This window comes from Neolamprologus multifasciatus, chromosome 17 (assembly GCF_963576455.1).
Source record: "Neolamprologus multifasciatus chromosome 17, fNeoMul1.2, whole genome shotgun sequence".
Classification (NCBI taxonomy): Eukaryota; Metazoa; Chordata; class Actinopteri; order Cichliformes; family Cichlidae; genus Neolamprologus; species Neolamprologus multifasciatus.
Window position 1 is genome coordinate 8,396,043 of NC_140455.1, and position 22,286 is coordinate 8,418,328.

A 22,286-nucleotide genomic window follows, 5' to 3' on the forward strand; every position below is an offset into this window, starting at 1 on the left:
TTCGTTTTTTCACTGAAACACTAAAGCCAGGCACTTATTGGACCACTTCCAACTACTTAGTGTAACATGCACTGTGTCTGCTCAGTTTGTAATTTCATTCAGGGCAGGTTCAGGATATGTCTTGGGAGCTAGAAAATATCTGCAAAATACACAATTCATCTGCCGCATTAAAACCACTGACAAGTAATGTGAATAACACGTATCAAAGCATTATTATAGAATAAAACAGAATAGGCCTTTATTGTTATTGTACATGTACAATACATTTATGGGACAATGAAATGCTACATTGTGTTGGAAAACCTGGGCTCCTGCCATTTATGTGCATGTTATTTCGACACCAACATTTACCTGGCACATTGCAGAAACTCCTCAGGAATGACTTGTGGGATGTAATGAACCTAATGAATTGATTCAGCCTCCAGACTCCCCACATCCTAGTCTGATCAGACATTCGCAGGATTCACAAGGTGATCAACAAATAACGTTAAGGGATCCAAAGGCAACATCCTAGTGCGAAATACCACAAGGTACCATCTCAGGTCCTGTGTACTTTTAGTGGCAGAAGTAGAACTCTGTTTGAGGTATGATTACAAAGTGGTGGGAATAACTCATGAAAACTAAAACCCTTCAAAGTCAACTGTTAGGCATATCTGGACAACGCTCGGTGAGGCTATTTTTAGATTAATAACAGGAAGTCCTGTTCTGATGGCGTCTCTATGATGTGTCTCTGAATCTCCTTCATGTGTGTCAAAACAGCAACCTTTCAGCTTTTTTTGGGTCTCTCCTGCTGAGTATGCTCACTTTTTTAACTTTAAAATAGAATTCACAATGCACAATGTTGTAAATTTCAAGAAAATACATGCATACATCCTGAAACTGCTAAGTTGAGCCCCAAGCTACGATCTTGAACATGGAAGTCTGTCTGACAGAGAAATCCACTGCTCATTGCACACATTTGAGATCTGTGGTGAAATGGTCATAACAGGATTTGTAAAGATCCATCTGAAAGTGGCCCAGAGCTATACAAGCCAAATGTAAATAGTTTTTGTTTTTACAAGCAGATTCCAGGAAGTTCTTGATCCCACCCTCATTTGTTGTTTAAAGGAACAACAGAAACAGCGTCCTGTTATTTACTCAGGATTCTACAACAGTGATTGTTGGTTTCCACTAGTTCCCTCTTGTTGGTGAACAGGGGCAATAAAAAGTGAAGAGGAAAGCACAGTGAAGTGTCCTGTCCATCACAAAGTAGTTAGAAGTCTACTAGAAGCCAAGCAGTCAGATTAGATGAAGGTGACAGAACTCCCACGTGCTTCCTTCGGCTCCTTTGGCTCTCATTCCCACCTCTTGAGTTGCATCGTGGCTGCTCAGCCCATATGGGGACTGGTGCTGGATGGGCTGCTCACACATGGTGCCCTGTTAATCCCACTCAAGGATCACAGTACTGCCTCCACTCCCAGTACTGTGCCTCACTGTATGCACTGTTTGGCTGAACATTGAACGTGGCCAATTCATTAGGCTGGGAAATGGCCCTGGCACTGAGAGTTGCTCCTTCTGATGAAGCTATAAAAAAAGGCTCTTGGGAGAGGCCAGAGAGAGGCTTTGACACAGAATTCAGCAGAGGCCCTCAAGCAGAAGGCTTTAATTTAAAGGCCAAGGAGCAACAGTCCTCAATATGTTGAGCAAGTTTGGTTTTTTTGCCATCAGTTATGCAAGAAAGACACTTTTGTAGGACTAAGTTGAACTACTTTACTGGAGGAGTGAGTCTAGTGCAAGTGGTGCAGCAGCTTATCAGAGCCTAAGTAAAAACAAAGCTTATATTGACCCATGTGAGTTCAGACGCCTAAAGCAATACAGAGGCACAGAGTTGGGGATAACATTTTTGAAATCTCTGTTCATAAATGAGGAGCAGTGTGGTGCCATCTGTCCAGATTCAACCTGTTATTTAATGAAGAAATATTTTCACACCGTTGATAGCACCTGATGGAAAGTGAATCCAAGGCAGAACGGGGTACAAGGTACACCTTTCAAATCCAAAATAATGAGGTCAGGCACGCTCAAATCTTCTGTACAGTGGCAGTTTGGTTCTTGAGGTACATAAAGGTTAATAAATGCCAGGACTCTTTGTACAAGCTGATCAGTGCCTTACTGTTACTGCCTTTAGGCTTGACTTCTTCCACCTCATCACACACACACACACACACACACACACACACACACACACACACACACACACACACACACACACACACACACACTGAATTTTTATCTATCCTAGTGAGAGTTTGCTCCGTGACAAGGCATTTGAAAAATTTGAAAATACATGATGTATGCCTGGTAACCTGCGATTCTTCTTGAGTTAGTTAACAGTCTCATCTTTGTGTCAATAAAGAAAAGCACAGGGGAAATTTCCCACAGGGGTGATCAAGCTGATGTTAAATGGGTGCACTCAGGTGGTGTTCATATTACAGATACTGAGCTGAAATCTGCCTCCATATAAAGGGAATGACAATAGAGTTCTTTAGCCCCTCCCTCCTCTCTTTTTCAGTCAAATCCAGCAGTTCCTCTCTCTTGCTGCTCTTCTTTGTACAGTGTGGTCAGCTGTAATTATAATTTAAACTCAGTCTCATTTGGACTGCCAAGAAAACATTAAGATAACTCCATTTCATCTTAAAGCCAAATGTTAATGGCTGCATTTAACATTTATAGGCAAATGTTAATGGCAGTATTTAACATCTAAACAGTTTCTGTTTTTCAGTGGTCCATACTGATAATTGCACATTAGAGTCACTGTAATTGTGCTGAAACAGGCTTGGAACACTCCATCAGTCCCCAGTAATCATTTTCTGGAAGTGCTCATTTAGAGTTCAAGGAGGGGTGCAACAGTAGCAGGGGGGTGGGGGGTGGGGGGGGGGTAAAATGTAGAATCAGATATTGATTTAAGTGTGATATGTTTATGTGTCACCTTTGCCACCCCAGGTGCCCACTTACTGCTTACTGTTAAACACCCTATCTAGTTAAATTACACAGCTCCTCCATTCAGTTCCTTCTAATCTGAGGTAGTCAGCCTCCCCATAAATCTTATTATATGGATAAATATATATAAATATTGCCTCATTCCTTGTCAAAATGCAGCTAAAGAGCCTCTAATCTTAGCATTCTGTCTACATTGCTTCTACATCCTTCAGTCAATTTACTGAAAATAGCCAGAGTAACTAATCCATGACAGCTAATTAAAAATCACATTTTTATGCTGTGACTAACCCCCAATTTACTGCTGATAATAAACTATCTGGGACCCATAAGTCTTCTTTAACTGTGTTCACTCACATGAAATATCATATATTTAATAACATCCTGTATATTATTAATGGATATGCATGGCCATGGTTACACACGGTTCAGATGGCAAGTATTCGTGGATGAAGACTCCTAATGGAGTTGTCAAGAAGGTTAATTTCTGATATACACTGCTCATTGTTAATGCTCACTTCTCAACATCTGCAATATGGATGTGAGAAGTGTCAGTACCATCACTGCCAAGCTCGGTAACTGAGGGTCATGCTATTAATGGGAAATACGACAGTTTGAAATGAACACAAATTACATTTTAAGCTAAAAGCTTCACATGCTTAAACTTAATCAAAACTTAAACCGCTCGGCAGCAATGAAACCAGGTCGCACATGAAAAATCGTCTTACGAAATATTTATTTTTATACATTCAGCACTTTTGGGTTGATGTTACCATTTATTTCACCCAACTTAGCAAATGTTGGTCAATAATAAAGGTCTTTTAGCTCAAATTCATCCTCATCCACTAGAGAAAATGCCCAGCTCTAAATTCTCGAATATATTCAGTGGTATGGAAATGATCATAAGCCCAGGTTAAGCCCAGCATAAGCCCTTCATGCAGAAAAAGTAAATCAAGAGACTTAAATATAAGTTTTAAAAGTGTTTGATGCATCTTGAAGCAGAATAAAGGCAACCAAGCATCGTAAGTTCTAAGCACTGTCCTTTCACAGGGAGTATTCACTTAAAAAATAATATTCACAGGTTCTTTTTCTGGGAATAAGGGTCCTATTTTCTCATTTTGAAGATGAATTAAGACCCCCTTAGGATTCTGTATAACTCAAAGATCAGCTTTGTTACATATTTTAAAAAAATCACATTGGTTTTTATGATTTTAAGCTCTTTTCTTTGCTGCATTTGGACACTAAAAGTGGTTTTGCTATACCTGTATTAAAGGCTTTCATAAAAGATTCCAGTGACCTGCCCTCTGTATCTTTCAGGTGTTTCTTTTTTCTTTTTTCTTTTTTTCTTTTTTCTTTTTTTTTACTTCCAAGACTGTTTATTTGCTCTGGTGCCCGGTCAGTTTTATATATAGCTGCATATTATCTCCCAGGTTGTCAGAAATACACCTCAAGCTCTGTCTCAAATTTGACTCTCCCACTCAAATCTGTTTAAAAACCAGACACAGACACATTTACAGATCTTGGCCTGCTAATACTGCCATGCGTCTCTGCTTAGTTATCTGTGACTTATTGCATCTTTGGGACCCGCTGACTTTGGGTGACTTTTTTCCCTTGTTGTAATGGCTCATATCCTTTCCCCTCTACCACAGACCTGCTTTTGTCTTCTTGTTCCAACCTCCTGTTGACATGAACAACTGTGCACCAGTGCTAACCAAACAGTACATTTATCTGGCAGACACATCTATTCCTCCTTGTAAAGCCACTGCCCTGACAAGCGTTGTGTCACCATCTATTTCCCAATAGACACTAACATGGTGGAGATAGCAATTAGAACAGAGAGGATAGAAATAGCGGTCAGGATGTTGAGTTCTTTTACCGTCTTATTAGCAGAGACAAAAGCTGAAGTTAATTCTGCAAGTGGAGATGGCTCTGTCTAGCACCAGGGGCACTGCTCCATTATTTGTTGCAACAAAAGCTGTCACCGGCTTGATTGGTCTGTCTGTGGTCAAGCCACAGACTGTGGTCATGAACATACAGTAACAGCAGCAGCAGCAGGTATTTCTAAGTTAAATTCCTAGTGGCTACTGCTAGTTTGAAACTAGAGATTTACTAACACGAGCTTCACCGTTAAAAGATAATAAATAGCATAGATAATAAAGATTTTATAGGGACATGTAATTGGGTTGCAGAGAAAATTTATAGCTCTCCAATCAAAAGCAGTCAGCTATATAAACAGGACGTGACTGCAGTATCATTAAGTCTAAGTGACAAAATGAAGGTTTTAGGAGGAAAACTGTAGTGCCCATCCTTTGTAAATATGGTTGTGCCATCAGAGATCATTGCTAGCACTCAAATGCACATAAAAAGAAGCAGGTTCTGATACATAAGCTCACATATGCATAGTTAGTTTTTCTTACATAAATTTGCAAAACCAGGCGGGTAAACAATAGCAAGCAGAGGGAAAAGCCTCTAAAAAAACACCCCTTTGATGCTTTCCTTCTCCTCACATACAGGGTCTTAAATAATCAGACCCCATGTTATCTTAAAAACATCATAGTACCATATCACCCCAACGGAGCCCTTTGCTCTCAAACTGCTGGCCTACGTGTGGTCAAAGGAGCATAGGAGGCATAGCCTTCAGCCTTCGGACTTCACTCCTGAGGAACAAGCTCCCAGTTTTGATTTGGGAGACAGATACCCTCTCTTTAGGATTAGGTGACCCTGAACTCCCTTCTCAGTTACACAGCAACAGACCCAGGGGGCATCCCATGATGCACTTAGTGTTTCTTCTTCACTCACCTCTTTTCACTCAGTACGTGTTTATACACCACTCTGCATTTAATCAGTAGCTATTATTAATCTCTGGCTCTCTTTTGTCCTGTCTCCCTCGCCTCACCCCCACCAGGTCATGGCAGATAGCTGCCCCTACCTGAGCCTGGTTCTTCCTATTTAAAGGGAGCTTTTCCTTCCCAATGTCGCCAAGTGCTACTTTATTGGGGGTTGTCTGATCGTTGGGGTTTTCTATAATAATTTTATGGCAAACAAATGTGTGTAGATGTGTTGGACTATTTCTGTTTTACTTCTTTATCCATATGAACTAAAATATGATCATTTTGACAATGTTTCATGTTTACTAATTACAGAGTGAGATACTGTATGTGCATGGGTTTAAAGATTTTGTTTCTTTTTTTTTTTACGTAACAAGTGTTTTGCAGTGATATAGCTTGTTAATTCATATGAGGCTTTTATCAAGAATCTGTTCCACATTTCCGATAATCCCAGTCATGTGTGGTTTCTCAGTAGTTTTTTTTTTTTTCTTATTTTGATCTAAATCAATCTTAGGCACTAAGATGGTGTTCTTATTTGGTGTGACTCAATGACACTTGTGAAACATTTGCAGTTTCTGATGGGCACAAACTTGGTGCTGTGGGAACTGAACTTGTTAGCTGTGAGTTTCTGTTCCATCTCCCACCCCTGCCCACCATGAAAAAGTCATAATCCATAGCTGACACCACGTGTCCTTGGCCTGTATCCTAGCTCTGAGCCAGGAGGAAGCCTCTAAAATAACACCCCCTTTGATGCTTTCATGCTAGCCCAAATAAAACCATGCCCAATTTACCGCAATGACACATATTAACTTATATGAAAGGATGTGCTTGTTTATGGAAGAGTAGAACTTGAATCCCACCTAAACACTAGGTACTCTCAGTAGATTATCACACTCTTAAGACAAATAGGTGGCTTTTCAAAACCTACCAGATGCAGATGAATACATTTTAATAATAAAACATTGTGCAATCAATACTACAATTTATCCAATTTTTTATTGACCAACCATGAAGAAATCAAAACTGCACAGTCTCCCACTCTCACCTCAAATCTCATTTCCAAGCAGACTGTTTGGCATTAACTTACTCCTAAATTCTCAAGAAGCATTGCACCTGGGTACTGTTGTTGGTACAGATTTAAAGGTGTCTGTTTTGTTTTCAAATTGTGCAATGAAAATAAAAGCTAATTTGCTTTGTGACAAAAATTAAAAACTCTTGCTTTAATTTGTGGTTCTTATATAATTCTCCTGTGCGTGCATGTTTTAATTGGAAATTTGCTAATTACATTTGTTTCTTATTTGGCCAGTGTTCTACAGTAAAATCTAAATGCCTTAAATCAATATTTTAATGTAAACAAGGCAAACCATAAACTCAAAGGAATTACTTGTAGCAACAAAGTACAGCTGCTCTACAGTGCTTTTCAATCATGTCAGGATACGAGAATTTTAATAGTTGGCACCAGTACCAATAAAATAACATAATTTTCAATACCCAAATGCAATAACAAAAAATAATTATCTCATGTTCTTAAATAAAAACTTCTTTATTAAACAGTTTGTTCTATCACTCTTGGCAGACCATTTATTTATTTTGTTGATGGGACCCAGACTGAAATGTTAGGATGGCTGGTGTAAGCTGTGTATTTGTTTAACATTAGCCACTACATTTTCTCCTGGAACATAGCTGCTTTTGCAAATAAAATACTAGCAGGTATTTAAAGATTGCATAAAAGAGGATAATGCTGTTGAGATGTTGTTGGACGTAGAACTCAAACTCATTCACCTTGAATTCTTTGAACAAATCGAGCTGCTGCTGTTCTTTTAGGTGCTTTTCTTTATTTGAAGTCTTTCCTTGTCTGAAAACTATGATAGGATTATTTGCATGTCTGTTTGTTGGTGTCCTTCTTCCTTCCTTTTACACTGTGAAGCACTTTGTGCAGCATAGACTGTTGGTAATGTGCTATATAAATAAACGTGACCTTGACCTTCCTTAAGTATAGGTGTATGGTGCCTCCTTTCAGTACTGGAAGAAATGCAGCCTTGGTACGTACCATAGTCTGTATAAAACAGGCTATACAGAGAAAACAAACAGATATGCTGGACAGAAATAATTATGCTGCTGGTCAAACAGGTGATATGTGAGAAACATGGTCATTAGTTTTTTTCCCCAAACGCTTTATACCCAGTTCTTCCCTCTTTTATTTAGACCCCTTCGGCGCTCCTCTCTTCCAGGTGTTTCTTCCTCTCCTCCTAAGTCTCCCTCCTCTGCAGTCCTATAGATGTCAAATGATCTGCCTTCTGTCACTCTGTCAGTCTCTTCCTTTCCTTTGTTTGTGTTTGTCACTTCTTCCCTCTCCACTCCAGCTGTAATGAGTAAAGGTCAGCCTGTCTGCTCTCTCCTCTTGCGCTGTCAGTGTCCATGTCTGTTACTGAGGTACTTATTAGCTCTGGCCTTTAGCTGCTGCCCTAACAAGCGGGAAGCACAGCAAGAGAAAAGAAGATGACCTCAGACACGGTTAATTCAAGTGAAGTCACAAGTTTGTCAGCCAGGAGACTGCTGCTTTGTTTCTCAAGCTTTGCTTTTTTCCCCCACATTTGCTTTTAGCCTTGGCTTTCACTCACTGCTTACTTTTTAGGCACCAAAAACAGATTAAATCTAGGAAAAAATCATTTCTTGGGTTACAGCATGCCCCTTCTAAAACACACATTGATAAATAATAATTACTCACATGGGTTAAACGTGACGCCAAGGTGTTCATTTGCATGGCTCTACCCATGAATGTGGTTTTTAAGTGCAAAAAAAGTTTATTTTTATCGATACCTGGATACCTCTATCTTGCTGAAAGCCAAAATGGGAATGACATCACACCCGAGTTCCGAGCTATCTGGATTGCAGCATTAGTTGTGGTTATACCACAGAGTTTCCTGCAACTTTCTACCAGGAGATTTTATTGCATGCTTTTTATTCATGCTTCCATCTGCTGACAAGCTTTACTGAGATGCTGATTTCCTTTTCCAGCAGGACTTGGCATCTGCCCATAGTGCCAAAACTACTGCCAAATGGTTTGCTGACCATATTATTACTGTGCTGGCCAACAGCTCACCTGACCTGAACTCCACAGAGAATCGATGAGTGATTGTCAAAAAGAACCCACCCTAAAAATACAGAGAAGCTGAAAGCTGTTTTTAAAGCAACCCGGCCTTCAATAACACTTCTGCAGAACCACGCACTAATGAACTCCACGCCACACTGCAGTGGGAATTTGCGGTACTAAGTACTAACGGTATAAACGAGTTGCTTTTCAGAGGTTTTCAACGCAGAACAGATTTCTGTGTTGAATTTTTTTTCTCTTTTGGTTGATTTTAGGAAATATTATGTAAGCTATAATCACTTAAATTAAAACAGTAAGGGCTTGAAATATTTCCCTTGTAATATATTCACCTTTTAAGTTGTGATGAATATACATGTTTGCCTTTTTAAAATTAACTACAAATTAAAATAACTACTCTTTGTAACGTTGCTCAGCTGAACATTGACTTCTCTACTGTTCCTTGAGTTGAATGTTAGCATGTTGCCATGCATCTCACTTCATCTCATAGCAATCAACCAATTTGATGAAGAGATTTCAACATGCTTGTAGCGTGGATACTTTCTCACTGACATATTATACTGGGAGGCAGAATGGAACTGAGCCATTATTAAAGTTGTTAGATTTGTTTCTCCTTCAATCTACAACTGAACGTGTGGGCTGTTTTTTTTAAAGGTTCATAATCTCTGTGATCAGTTATGATGCTGACTGACACTACCAATCACTGCTGTTCTTTAGCAATCTGTTCTGCAGCGTGCTATGTTGAACAATTCAAATGAAGTTCATGGCGGGTTGTGTTAACACAGTAAACTGATATAAGGAGGATTAATAATAGATGGGATAAAAACACACTGTGTCCACTTTGGCAGTTTGAAAGAGTTTGTAGTATTGATTTACATTGTCCTAATAGCAGCATGACATCACTTTGACAACACAATCTCAAGTGCTCTTCAGGGTGGCTGCGTTATTGTGTGTGTGTGTGTGTGTGTGTGTAGGTGTGTGTGTGTATGTGTGCACCCTCAGTAGGGGAGAAATCCCTCCATCTGCTCCTTGGGCACCATGGGTTTGCTTTGCCCTGACTCAGCACTTTTTATTAAGCTTACACACATGTAGACTCACAAACTCAGACACACACACACACACACACACACACACACACACACACACACACACACACACACACACACACACACACACACACACTACACTACAACACACTACAACCTAGTTTGCCTCTTATCTGTAGTTATTTTTATTTAATTTAATAACTGTACAGTACTCTGTTTATAGTAACCATTGTCCTTAATGTAAATATGTAAGAAAAATTGTGTATGTTTCTGTTCTGTGTCCTGTGTACTGTTTGTTTGTATATGTGTCTTACTGGCTGCTGTTACAACCAAATTTCCCCCTGTGGGATAATTAAAGGATTATTCTATTCTATTCTACACACACATGCACACACACATACTCCATTGAGTCAGGGATACCAGCAGCATCCAAAGTAAAAAAAATCAGATTGCAGCTGGGTTAGTTATGGCAATGTCTCCGCAAAGGTTAGCAACTTAGGTTGCCTTTCAGTCCTTTTCTGCCTTTGTTTCGCTTTCTGGCCCAGTTCACTTCTTCACTCCCTTTCTCTAACCTACTCATCCTCTGCGACATGTTCCTAAATTTCCCAAATACAAACCCACTTGATTAACTGCAGTATTTTATAGGACACAGTTCAGACTCCTGCTGTGTGTTCCTGCCATCTTTCCTGTTTTGATCTACACGATTCTTTTTTCAAATCCAGATATTTTAATCTTTTCCCAAAACATTTCATTTGAAACATGAGCTTGAGGTGATTAGAGGTGATTGGATGCAACTAACTGTGGTTATAGAAAAACAAATCATGGAGGCTATCAGACTCAAACATCCCTGATGGAGTCTGGTGCATAAATATTCAGCAGCTTATTTAGATAAGATATATTTTGTTTATGCCAGAAATTTTGAGAAATTACTGTGTTACAGCAGCCAAAACATTAAAAACACATACTAGCTCAATAAAATGGAGTACCACAAAACAAATATGTTGTTTCTCCTTATATGCTCTTATATTCAATATTCTAATCCAGATTCATTTAGATTTTTGCTTACTATGCATGACAGTGAGTTTTTCTTCTTTGATTTAGATGCCAATGGATATTATAATCTGTGTGAGAATACTCAATTCAATTCAATTCAATTCAATTTTATTTATATAGCGCCAAATCACAACAAATGTCGCCTCAAGGCGCTTCATAGATACAGAGAAAAGCCCAACAATCATATGACCCCCTATGAGCAAGCACTTTGGCGACAGTGGGAAGGAAAAACTCCCTTTTAACAGGAAGAAACCTCCGGCAGAACCAGGCTCAGGGAGGGGCGGCCATCTGCTGCGACCGGTTGGGGTGAGAGAAGGAAGACAGGATAAAAGACATGCTGTGGAAGAGAGACAGAGATTAATAACAGATATGATTCAACACAGAGAGGTCTGTTAATACATAGTGAGTGAGAAAGGTGACTGGAAAGGAAAAACTCAATGCATCATGGGAATCCCCCGGCAGCCTACATCTATTGCAGCATAACTAAGGGAGGATTCAGGGTCACCTGGTCCAGCCCTAACTATATGCTTTAGTAAAAAGGAAAGTTTTAAGCCTAATCTTAAAAGTAGAGATAGTGTCTGTCTCCCGAATCCAAACTGGAAGCTGGTTCCACAGAAGAGGGGCCTGAAAACTGAAGGCTCTCCCTCCCATTCTACTTTTAAATACTCTAGGAACAACAAGTAGGCCTGCAGAGTGGGAGCGAAGTGCTCTAATAGGGTAATATGGTACTACAAGGTCATTAAGATAAGATGGGGCCTGATTATTTAAGACCTTGTATGTGAGGAGCAGGATTTTGAATTCAATTCTGGATTTAACAGGAAGCCAATGAAGGGAAGCCAAAACAGGAGAAATATGAGAAATATGCTCTCTCCATACTCCATGTTATTCTTTGTGGAACATTTAGTGAAATCAACTTTCACCTACTTTACTTTTGATTTCACTTCAACAACGAAGCTTGATAACAACACTAAACAGTGATACATTGTCAAATATACCACAACATTTTGTGATACTTAATTGGAGGGTGTATTGCTATCTCTACTTAAACAGGTTTATTGCATTATATATTTGTATTTGATTAATTTACTTGGATATTAAAGGTCCTTAGTTTTGAAAAATCCACCTTGATTTTGTTTGTAGCTAAAAAAAAAATCAAAACTGGCAGGCAAAAAAAAAAAAGTCAACACTAGAAGAAATCCAAAAACCTATTTTTATAGCTGAGTTCAAAGGCTTCAAACTGAACAGTCATTTCCGTTCAGTTCAATTCAGCTTTGTTTATATAGCACCAAATCACCTCAAAGTGCTTTATATTGTAAGATAAAGACCCTACAGTAATAGAGAGAAAACCCCAATAATCAAATGACTCTCTGTGAGTAAGCACGTTGTTGTCAGTGGGAAGGAAAAACTCCCTTTTAACAGGAAGAAACCTGCAGGAGAACCATCCATCTGCTGCAACAGGTTGGAGTGACAAAAGACGCTCTATTGAAGAGAGCCAGATTAAAAATAAGTAATAATTAAATGTAGAGTGGTGTGTAAACACAAAGAGTGTGAGGGAAGAAGAAACATTCAGTGCATCATGGGAAGCCCCCAGCAACCTAGGCCGTTTGTAGTGCAGACAGGAGGTTAATCTGATCCAATCCTGAATATATATATTATAAAATAGGAAAGTTTAATCCTAATTACAGTAGAATCCAAACTCGGAGCTTGTTCCATAGACGAGGTTCCTGAAAGATGAATGCTCTCCCTCCCATACTCCTTTTAAATATCCTAGTAACCACAGGTAAGCCAGCAGTCCAATAGTAAAATGCTATGTTGGAGTGATATGCTACTATTAGGTCTTTAAGATTAGATGGCGCCTGACTGTTCAAGATTTTTTGATTCTAAATTTTAGAACATGGCTCAATAACCTTAGTTTTATCTGAATTCCCTTTGAAACAAGCAAACGTGCAGATCTAACCATAGACTATCAGCCTTCATTCTAATGAGGATTTCTAAATGAGTGCATTTAGGTGCAGTATTATGACTCTGTCCTTCCAGTTTGCTGCTACCTCCACACTTGCATCTTCTTAAAAAAAATGGTATAGCAGTGTCAGACATACCACAGTGCTGATGGAAGTACCTATTTTAGACTACAGCATGAACACAGTGTGTGTTAGTCCCATACATCCCTGAGTGTCCTCTCCAGCTGTTGCAACAGATGTTGCCCAGACAAAAATGGAGCACGTTACCCCTGGAAAAGATGATAGTACTTTGCATGTCACTGGAGAACAGACAAAAGTTTCAGCTCAGTGATTTGTCTCATGTCAGAGAAGACATTTTATGTGAAGTTGAATCACATTCACTTTCTCTCATATTGTCACCTTGGTGAGCTCATAAAAACCAGAACAGATCCATTAAATGGCAGGACAAATCTTGACACTTAGTTGTGGAGATTCATAAATACCATTCTGGTGCTGCATCATCTAATCCATTTTTCTTCAAAGGGTTTGTGGCCCAGATATATCCCACTTAATGTCTTGAGGATTTATTAGTTATCATCATGAAACCAGGGAAATGTTGACATATTCTAGGGTTTTATGTCTGTGAGCATCTATGTGGACTTCAATCAAATCCAGAAAAGGGATGCACTATAATTGTACTGTGATTTGCAACATTTAAAGTTCAAAGCAGGGTCTCCTTATTATGAAGAAAATATTTACAAATGGAATATTAACTAATATACCTTTCCAGTAACGTAAACCCTCTCTGTGATGTTTCTGTCATCTCTGAAGGGATTGGCAAATAGTTTTTAAACTTCCCTTCAAGTCGATTAAAGGGAGCCAATGGCTTCTTGGCATCTTTGACCATCGTGACATTTTGTGATATGAAAAACCTGAAGATTTCATACTGAAGTGGCTGCCATGCTTGGATCCAGATACTTGAGCTGTTGAAGTATGCAGATTAAAAAACACCTATATACCATTTTATAATCAATCTGAAGACTTAAGAATATGTATTGTACAAACCAAGAAATGCTTTGAAAGACAAAAACAGAATAAAATGGTGTGTTAAATCTTAATTTAGATACATGAAGGCATCAACAGGCATTAGCGGATTATTGGTAATTTATGTTGCTGTCTTTGATTTCTTGTTCTTTAATGATTTCTCCAAATTGGCTGTTTGAACTGTTATTATTTCCTTGCCAGTCTTTTCATTTTTACTCACTACTCACACTCATGCAAACGTCTCAAGTCAGTCAAAAGTCACACAGCTCAGAGTTAATGAACGCTTAGGGTGGTTATAGGCCGCAAACACAGAATAACAAGTGAAATGATTTTGACACCAGTTACAGAGCCGTGGCTAACCAAACAGTCAAATAACACATGCTTGGATGGAGTATTAGTAATACCGTTTTGCAAATGTGATCCACAATACTAACTTATGCATGTGAACAGTGGTCAGCTGGTCAGATTAGTTAATCTCCACCTGACTGGTCAAACCTTACACCAATGACTTTTTATGCTAATGCTTTCACACACAAACACAGAGCATTTCTTTCACTGTCGACCGTAACTGCTTTTTGCCTGAACTTCATCTTGATCTTAAACCAGGTCTTCTTGTTAAAATGTAATATTTTACTTATGATAACCATAGTGCCTGCAGTGTGACTGTGTAAGAGTCGTGGTCCCACAACAAGAATAATACTCACACTAAGTTTACACTAACCGCATATACACATTATTATAATCCACTCTTTGTTTTTGTCCCCTGTGCAGGAGCTGGAGGTTGGTCTCCTCTCGTCTCAGACCGATACCAGTGGTTGGAGGTGGACCTGGGGAGGAGAACCCAAATCACTGCTGTTGCCACGCAGGGCCGCTACGGCAGCTCTGATTGGCTCACGGCCTATCTGTTGATGTTCAGTGACACAGGACACAACTGGAGACAACACCGGCAGGAAGACAGCTTAGGGGTAACTGTCACGGTTGTTAAAGAGTGGACTCAGGCGCGGAGCTCAGAAATAATGACAGTGCATTTATTTACAGTGCAGCAAGGTGACAACAGTTCAAAATGTGCAATGATGGTGATAGTGCGTCCCTCCTTCTGTGTAAGCCCGTGCGTGGTAGTGAGTGCCCGTCTCTCCTCCAAGTGCTTCCTTTGTGTCCGTGAATCCTCCGTCAATCCCTGGGTGAACACACACAGGACAGCAAAATGAGTACGAAGATCAGACAGTACTTCAATAACGTTAGCGACTCGAAAACACTACCAGGCTTAGTGCAATACTCCAGCGCTGTCTGTCGCTCAGCCACACCATTAAGTAGCCCTGCTGAAGATTGTCGTTGATGGGCAGCAGCTGGTGGATTGACTGCAGGTGCGGCAGCTCCGGGCGACAGCACTTCCGGGTCGGAGGTAGCCTGTTGCTAGGTTACCTCCTAACACACAGCGAAGCCGGAGGGGAAGACAGGGCGATAGGAAAGACACACATACACACGCACACAAATATACACACACTGGCAGGTCGACCGGTGTTGTGCCAAAAAGTGATTGTCTGCCAAAAACTGATTTCCGGTATTTGCCAAAAACTGATTGCTCGTATTTAAACTGCTATAAGTAACTTGTTGGCCTATAATATGTGAAACATATGTCAAATGCATCCCTCATGGATCCCTCAAAGTCATATTGAGCCACAAACAACATTCGTGTAACAAGGTAGAAGCCGCAATCAGTTTTTGGCAGCGACTTTTATAGAACCTTTATTTATGCAGTTAAAAAAATCTCATTAACATTAAAAATGTCTTTTGTAAGAGTAAGTGGGCCAAGAGGACAGCAGAAATGGCAGCAAATATTACAATAGTTCTGTAAAAATATTTTAAGTGGGATAAAGGACCGGATTGGTTATAATGTGAGTACAATAACACAAAGTTATAAAGATACTTGAAAAAACAGATAATCTTTTAATTCTATATATAACCCCTTTGTAAACGCTGTTCACCGAAGCCTATTTACCAACATACGTAAAGATATTACACATAAAAAATACACGGAAACATTGGAAATCAGTTTTTGGCAGGCAATCACTTTTTGGCACAACACCGGTCAGGGCGCCGTCAGATCCTGACAGTAACTCCTCTTCAGGTGGCAGGATTACATAGTAGTGTTGGGTGTGCAACATATTTGTGCAGTCACCTGATGGGAGTATGGATGTCCATGTCAATCCATTATCTTGTTGTAGAAAAGTACATATTTTTTAACTGATCCTGAAAAGATCATAGATATTTAACAAAAAGTGCACACAAAAAGAAACCCCCCACATGTGTTATATAATACAGATTTTAACAGCTAAAAATGCAGTTTGTCCAGGCAGTGACACTCTACAATCACACACAGTTGACCTAACTGTCATAGACATTATTTAACATTATCTGTGGGGACTGGTACTGCCTGCAGCAACATGGCGTGCTCACCAGGAGCCTTTCACTATTTATTAATAATACATGGAACAATGAAAGGAACTTGGGCAGGAGTTTGTTGACGGTGTGGGTCTGCTGTCAGACAGTTTAGCCTGAGCTGACAGGAGGTTGGTGCTGTTATGAGAAAGACCGCCTGGCGTAGAAAAACTCCCAGCTTTGATGCCTGAAAGATGTCCATCACCAGTCTGCAAGCAGGTCGCTAAATGGGCGCTTCCGAGCTCAGCCGCTTTCGATAAGTGTGGCGGCTCTTAAAATGTAAATGTGCAGAAGAAATTGGTGAGAAAGCTCGCTGAGAAAAGCACGCGGTGACTTAAGTACCTAGTGCTGAGGTTGCTTTACGTCTAAATATATTCCCCATTTCTTTTTCTCTCTTTAATTTTTTATTTTTCCAGTGTTGTTTCAATAAAAAAGAGAATACTAGACTGGGAGAATGACTGATCACCAATGAGCAAAGTACAGATGTCAGAATGACAGGCAGCCATGCAAGCCTCGGCTGACTGAACAACATTTGATATGTCACGCGTCTCCTCCCTTCTGTGTGGAAGAAAGTGCAGCTTTCACTACAGCAGCAACCAAAGAAAACTTTTTTTTTCCCCTCACATTTGACTGGGTACAACTTTTTCACAGTGAAGGATACAAACTCTCCAAAGCCCTTTAAGTCATCACTAAAGAACAAACTCCTTGTAGCTTAAAAACATGTTGATTTGACAGTCAGCATGAAAGGCGGTGAAATCCACATCAGCTTTTAGAGCACTTTTAAAGCTTTGTATATTAGTCAGGCTTGCTTAGCGTCTCTGTGATGGTGAGAATTTTACTGCAAAAACAGCTGCATCAGTCACAGCTTCTCACTGACTTGTGATGTAAAGGTAGAAACAAAGTCTCTACTCAGGTTACTTTCATTTATTTGATGGTTAGAGTCACTAACTACTTCATGGATTAAAAATAGAATAAAATTAGATCCCGTCATCAAGCAAGTTGCATGTGGAGTCTTACTTTATGATGCCACATGTTTCAAATGTTTTAAAGTGTGATTCAAAAGGAGACTGTGCCCATAGAAAACAAACAGAAAAATGACATTAATTAATCTTTTATCATTCACTCTTACTTTTTTGGATGTTTTCTTGAAGTCCCAATCTGACCATTTGCATTTCACCATTTTTCTTCAAACTTGAGTATGCACTAACTTGTTGTGGGCGGGTCTTCCATCCATGATCATGACCTATCCTTCCCCATCATTCTGCAACAAAGGAGTGGCTAAAGGAGAAGCACATTAAGCTCATGGAGTGACCCAGCCAGTCTTCAGACTTCAGTCAGCTAGAAAATCTGCAGAGAGAGATGACATTTTCGGTGACATAAAAATCAAATTAGAACTTTCATGTAATGTGTTTTATTTCTAGATTTTTTCACTGATATTCTGTCTCTCTCCATTATGAAACTACCAAAGAAATAAGAGACTGTTCATTTCTTTCGAAGTAAGCAAACTTACAAGTTCAGCAAGTGATCAAAGAATTGTTACCCCCACTGTACAGTATATCTCTGGATTCAACCCAGATACCAAACAGCAATCTCAAATCCTAAAGAAAGCACATCATGTCAGAAGCATGACCAAGACAATACTTGTCATTAAATTCGACCTTTAAGGAGTTATGCACTATGAAGGCATCCCTCAGCATCCCCAGGATTTCCTGTGCCACAAACATGCTTCTGGGATGCGATCCAAACATTGTCGGAAAACCAGACCACCATAAGAGGTATATCTGATTTTGGCCCATAGGGTGGCAGGCACAAGAGTTTGGTTGAGATTTAAAAGTCAGTGCGTCATTTAGAAGTTTTTTTAAAGCCCACTTATGATAATTTACCTCCCTGATAAAGTAAAGAGGAGCAAATGAGGTTAACAAAGCTGGCAGCTCTCCTCAGAACTTCCTAAGGAGCAAAAGCCATTAGCATGGCAACAAGTATATTTCAGCAAACACCCCATTTAATTTAAAGTGAATAATCTAGCTTCACTGTGGGCAGCTATGCAGTGAAATGCCTATGTTGACTGAAATGTCACTTGAATAACGTGTCTGCCAACATTGTTTTACTGCTGATTCCAAACGTTCTTTTCTTGTAGCTCCTTTTAATGAAGGACTTTATTGCATAATTCAGTATTTTTATATTGTCTTGGTGGTACCAACTACGCCAGGCACAGTTCCTCTGCGATTCCTTTGTCATGCCCTCTCATCCTCTTCTTCGACTCATTCTCTGGCCATTCCTCTCTCCTTGACTGAAGGCTTGTCAGAGGCTACTCATATTTCAAAAGATGCTCGGGCAAGTAAATGAGATACTGCTCTCCTCAGCAGGAAACAGAGCCATTTGTTGAGCTTAACGCTCTGCTGCCCAGCCGGCTGAGCCCTTCAAAGCACTGAAGACGGCACTGAGATCACAATTATGCAGTGCCAGAGAAGCCAATTTCTCTCACGCAGTTACATCGGTACACCCTCAGCTGAGTCTCTCACACAAACACACAGGCAGCATCACACAAGCGCTCCAGATAGGACACAAGCAAAGGACATGCACACGAACACATGGACACCTACTCTATACCGTACATGCAGCTTGTTCTTCTTGTTTTCTTCTTACACATATTATTGCAGGTGTTTCTCTGTGTGTGTGAGCCCTGCTGGATTCCCACAAGCAGCTGATTGGGAAAAATAGAAGCCATTAGTCTTTTAAAGAGAGGCTTGCTACGGAGACAGAATAGGTCCAAGTTATTGATCACTGGACAGAGATGAGGGAGAGGGAGAGACATTATCATTACTTAGGACCAATGGCTTCGGTGAGTTCAGAGTTTGAAAATGAAGACGGTCTCAGGGCAGAGGAGGTTTGGGAGACTTGCAGCCCTCGAATATGGAAAACTTTCAATGTATAATGGTCCTATCTAGCTTTTAGTCACCATTATGAACACTTGATGAGAAGCATATCTATCTGCTTTCCTGACAGAGGCATCACCCTTTAGTGTTTGTTATTGCTATTACATCATTATTACATTATTACATTGTTGTTGCAGCAATCAGCTGACTGAGACAGAGTGTTAGAATGAAGAAAACTGAAACTGTAACAAACATGTAACTGTATTGTTGCAGGCTTTTCCAGGTAACAGTAATGCTGACACTGTGGTCCAGTACAAACTGGAGCAGCCGGTCATAGCTCGCTTTCTTCGTTTAATCCCACTGGACTGGAACCCCAGTGGGAGGATTGGCCTCAGACTGGAAATATATGGATGTCGATATAGTAAGTGACTGTGAATTAAGTGTTATGTTATAGCAATTATAAATATATCCAATGTTTATTTTATCATAGAATATTTTGACCTTAAGTGACATATAATTATGTTATCAACAGTTAGTTGGTCTTGATTGCCTGTCTTGAAGTCTTTAATGCCCGACTGGCTTCAACTTATTTTGAATGCTAAAAATGTAAATGTGTTGTGGCATTAAAAGTGTCTTCTTTTAAAATGTTACAAATGGCAGTTTTGGCTTGTTATTGTATTACAAGTATTTTGCTAGCAGCTAGTTTTGTATCTTAGAATGTAAAGTCAAACTTTGGTCAATTAATTTAAATCTTGATTTGTTGGATTAAATCTACAAAGATTATCTCTATCAAATCTGGATTATGGTGTTTAAATGTGGTGCGGAAAAATAAGAAATGGTCCATGGAACACCTTGAAAGTTATGTTAATCCTGCAGCATTATATACAGAACAAGATTGTTCATTGTTTTTTAGAAAAACAGATTTAAAATACTCCCACACACATAGGCAGAAACATGACTTTGGTTTGATTTTGCTCTGGTGTGTGATGTGAGTTATACAAACCTTTTGCAGTCAATTTAGAAACCATTAGTTCTGAGAAAAATAAGCAGTGCTATTCAAACACTAAGCCATGCACTAGAATTATTGGGTGTTGTGTGTGAGATGTACAGACACCACATGGTTTTAATACAGAGTTCAATAAGAATTGAAACAATAGAAATGTACATGCAAAATGCCTTCAAGCAATCCAAGCATTTCAAGGCAGCAGCAGCAAGCGTTGCTTCTTTGTAATTGACTTAACTAAATGCCAGTCCTGTTACTTGGTGTTGTACACTATCTATAATAAAGCTATGGTTTGTAAAACTGTACTTCTCTCTGAGTGACAACAGGGCTTAAATTCAACTAGTGAAGCCTACTGATCAATCACCATCGCCTCTTTATTTTAAAATATACTAAAGAAGTTTCACAATCGAACATAGCATTGAACATAGCACCAAAAGGAATTGACCATTCCTTTTGGTGCTATGTTCAATGCTCTGGGCTAAATCATATGGAAAAGTGATGTTAATGGGGTTAAATGTGCTTGCTGAGTAAATAATTTCACCAAGAGATCCAAATCTGTCTAGAAATATTCTTACAATTCTGTGAAATTCATGATGTTAGAAAAATGGTGGCAAAGACAGAGTTTGCACAGTTGTGTTAGTATTTGGTGCTAGTATGTTATTTAAAATGAATGAAATGTAAAGAATAAAACTTTTCCCTCTCCCACTTAATTTTGTTCTGTAGCTTCTAGCGTGGCAAGCTTTGATGGGAGCAGAAGTAGCTTGGTCTACAGACTGAGTGTGAGGGCAAGCTGGACTGTGATGGAGACTATTTCTTTGAAGTTTAAAACCCTGAAGAATTCTGGGACACTGCTCCATGCAGAGGGACAGCGAGATCACAGCCTCACGCTGGTGCTCGACAAAGGAAAGCTGCTACTCTACCACCTACAGGGTAGGACACCGGTCTCCCAGATCTACAGCCATAAATTAATGCTTTGTTGTGTTTTCTTACATGATAAACATAACCCCAATAATGCTGAATCATTCTGCGAAATTGCAGTTTATAGTGATATTGACTAATTGGTTGTGCAAGATAAATATATTCACTCTGTTTAAATCAGGTCTTTTACGCATGTGTAGCTTGTCATGCTGAGACACACATTGTTGGAAAAGTTTGACAATGGCACTGCCAGCAGAGATGTAAAACATACATTTTCCATCATTTGAACAGGCAGTGGTACCATCACATACACAGAAAGTCTGTGGTCCCGAAGGACTAGCACTAGCATTAGCTGCCAAGCTCTCTAACAAGCCTCCTGTGACAATATTAGTTTAAACCCCAGCACGAGTCCATCTGTTGGCCTTTTCCCCGAGTCTGTGTTGTCCATCTGTCACTGCTGAATGTTTGTAATTTACATATATATATATGTGTGTGTATACATAGTGTGACCCCTCAGCTTCCCACTGGATGTACTGATGGTATAAATTTGACCTCTAACCTGTAAGGGTCCTATTAGTGTCCAGAAAGACATGAAGGAGGGTACGCTTTAGGGCAGCCCAACTGATTTAACAAATTGCTTGTTAAGATTTACCCTTTTGGGAAAAACCGTACCTGTCAGAGGGATTTTGTCTGCTGTGATGACGTGCGTTTTGATCTTAATAGTGTGCCTGATTGTCATGTTGTCATACTATATAATCAGGGTGTGGAATGCACTACACACAGGCACAGGTCTTTGTTTTCAGACACCAACTTTATTTCTTTTTGTACGTGATGACCAACACAGTCTGACAGCTGTCGGACACAGCTGATCTCCAGCCCCCCTCCGCTCCTCTCCCGTCTCACTATAAAGGGTAAGGAAAGCATCATCAGTTCAAAACGCCATCAGCTGTTTTCACCTGCGTTTCCAGCACCGCCCCGTTGAGCTCACCGCACCACCCCTCCCCTGCAGCCGCGCCCGGGACCACACCTCCGCCACACACCCCCACCGCCCGACTGA

General features: G+C 39.8%; 1 long non-coding RNA gene and 1 pseudogene across 2 annotated transcripts in view; both read left to right on the forward strand.

The window, feature by feature from the left end:
- The window catches only part of LOC146498894 (contactin-associated protein-like 4), an 88,207-nt pseudogene that overhangs the window by 5,012 nt on the left and 60,909 nt on the right, over window positions 1-22,286 (forward strand). Inside the window, exons 2-4 of the transcript XR_014870126.1 lie at window positions 14,765-14,958; window positions 19,582-19,729; window positions 21,035-21,241. The product of XR_014870126.1 is annotated as a contactin-associated protein-like 4 (transcript). The remainder of the gene's footprint in view (window positions 1-14,764; window positions 14,959-19,581; window positions 19,730-21,034; window positions 21,242-22,286) is intronic.
- On the forward strand, window positions 5,917-11,812 carry LOC146498895 (uncharacterized). Its single transcript, XR_014870127.1, has 2 exons — window positions 5,917-9,852; window positions 9,885-11,812. It is a non-coding gene; the product is annotated as an uncharacterized LOC146498895 (long non-coding RNA).